This window comes from Brassica napus, unplaced genomic scaffold (assembly GCF_020379485.1).
Source record: "Brassica napus cultivar Da-Ae unplaced genomic scaffold, Da-Ae ScsIHWf_222;HRSCAF=386, whole genome shotgun sequence".
In the NCBI taxonomy this organism is placed as follows: domain Eukaryota; kingdom Viridiplantae; phylum Streptophyta; class Magnoliopsida; order Brassicales; family Brassicaceae; genus Brassica; species Brassica napus.
In genome coordinates this window covers 57,501-60,000 of record NW_026015629.1, presented here as the reverse complement: position 1 = coordinate 60,000, position 2,500 = coordinate 57,501, and positions in this window count along the sequence as shown.

The window sequence follows — 2,500 nt, the reverse complement described above, 5'->3', positions numbered from 1 at the left end:
AGTTTGATTTGTTTGTGGTGTGGTGGTGGAAGAGAAAGCCTGCTGGCCGAAGAGAAATCCGGTCTTTGAGGAGGTTAAGGCGGGTTCCCCTCTAAATCTCTTATCTTTCTCTCTTGATCTTTGTGGTTCACTTGGTTTTGCTCATTGGGTGATCTAGTTTGCTCTCTTAGAACTTTGGGAGGAACTCTCTTGTGTGATTACCAACAAAAATTGAGTGAAACACGTGTGTGGGTGAGGATAAACACCTGAGTGTGTGAGGTTTTTTTAATCTAACTTTACCTTGTTTAAGTTTTCAGGAAACCATGGATAGTGAAGAAGAAAGAAACCGACCCGGAAATTCATATGCCGGATTATCTAACTTGCAAATGCGTGCTCTCAATGATTCTATGTCTAACTTGTTGAATACAGGTTTGGAGGCGATCCATCAGAGGCTTGATGAACTTCAGGGCCGACCAACTCAGTCACGAACCAGAACCAGACGTGACCATCCAAGGAGGAACAGCCGGTCCGACCTAGAAATCCGAGAAGAGTCTTATGATGATGATCGATCCATCAACCGTCCAAGGAGAGTTCCTAGGCATCAAAACCGAGGTGATGTCAATCCTTTTGGTAGAAATGAAAGAACCAATGATGGCTTGAGTGGTTTGAAATTGAAAATTCCAAGTTTTGATGGCAAAAATGATCCGGATGCTTTTCTTGAATGGGAAAGAAAAATTGAACTTGTGTTTGATTGTCAAAATTTTTCTGATATTAAAAAGGTTAGACTTGCTGCTGCTGAGTTTACTGGCTATGCTATTAACTGGTATGATCGAGTTGTGACTAGCAGGAGGAGAGCAGGTGAGGCGCCAGTTGATACATGGGATGAGCTTTCCATGCTGATGCGGAGACGCTTTGTTCCCGACCATTACCACCGAGATCTACACCATAAACTCAGGCGTTTGCTTCAAGGTTCTAAGTCAGTTGAGGACTATCACCAGGAGATGGAGACCTTGATGATCAAAGCTGATGTAGAAGAGCCCTTAGACGCCACCATGGCCAGATTTCTTACCGGGCTCAATCGGGACATACAAGACCGCATGGAGCTGGAGGACTATGACAGCATGGAGCAGATGCTACACAAGGCCGTGCTGATCGAGCAACAAGTCAAGAGAAAGGGTCTCACTAAACCGACCTTTGCCTCTAAACCGACCTTTGCTTCCAAGCCAAACTATCAAGACAAGGGTAAGTCTTCTTCCACAACAAATACAGCTTTTAAGACTAATGTCCCTGCTCGTGTTGATAGAGAAAAGAAAGAAGAGGCTACCAAACGAACCAGAGACATCCAATGCTTTAGGTGTCATGGCCTTGGCCACTATGCCAACCGATGTCCAAACCAAAAGGTGATGGTGCTCTTGGAGAATGGAGAAGTCGAATCTGAAGAAGACAAGGAGGATCTCGGACCAGTGTATGATGATGATAATGAGGAAGAAGCACTTGACTTCCCGGTTCATGGTCCCCTTCTTGTTACTAGGAAAGTCTTGGACGACACCACTGATCCCATCTTTGATGAGGAGGTCGATGGAGTGATCAATGAGTTTTGCTCGACCTTTGTGGAGAGTTCTTATCCGATCTATGATGAGGATGTTCTTGAAGAACCGAGCCATGGTTCACTACTGGTTACTAGGCGTGCCTTGAGTGTCCAACCAAAATCCAATGACAAAGAACAAAGGGAGAATCTCTTTCACTCTAGATGTCTCATTTCTGATAAAGTTTGTTCTTTAATCATTGATGGAGGTAGTTGCACTAATGTGGCTAGTGACACCCTTGTAAAGAAACTTGGGCTTGTTACTCGGCCTCTTTCTCGTCCTTTCAGGTTGGAGTGGCTCAATGAGGCTGGAGAACAGTATGTGAAGGAGCAAGTCACGGTTCCACTTTCCATTGGCCGATATGAGGACGAGGTTGTGTGCAATGTGCTTCCCATGGATGCTTGCCATGTTCTCTTGGGCCGGCCTTGGCAATTTGACAAGAAGGCAGTGCATGATGGTTTCACAAACCGGCATTCATTTGATCATAAGGGAAAGAAGATCACCTTGGTGCCTTTGTCGCCTTCGGAAGTCCATCAAGACCAAGTCCAACTTAAGAAGAACCGAGACCAAGACTCTAAAGCTGATAAACCTGAGACCAGTACCAGGAACTCCAATTTCTTTGTCAAAGAAAGTCAGGTAAGAAAGTCTCTTTGCTCTCAAAAGCCATTTCTCTTACTGATTTATAAAGAGTCTCTCTTGGCCTCATCTTCTTCTGACCTTGCACCGGAGATTCCGAGTGAGTTTTTAGGTATCTTGCAGGATTATTCTGATGTGTTTCCAGAAGAAAATCCCAAAGGATTGCCACCGGTGAGAGGCATTGAGCATCAGATCGATCTCGTTCCGGGCGCCTCTCTACCGAACCGACCAGCGTACCGCACCAATCCGGTCGAGACCAAGGAGCTGGAGAAACAGATCAACGACTTGCTTGAGAAGGG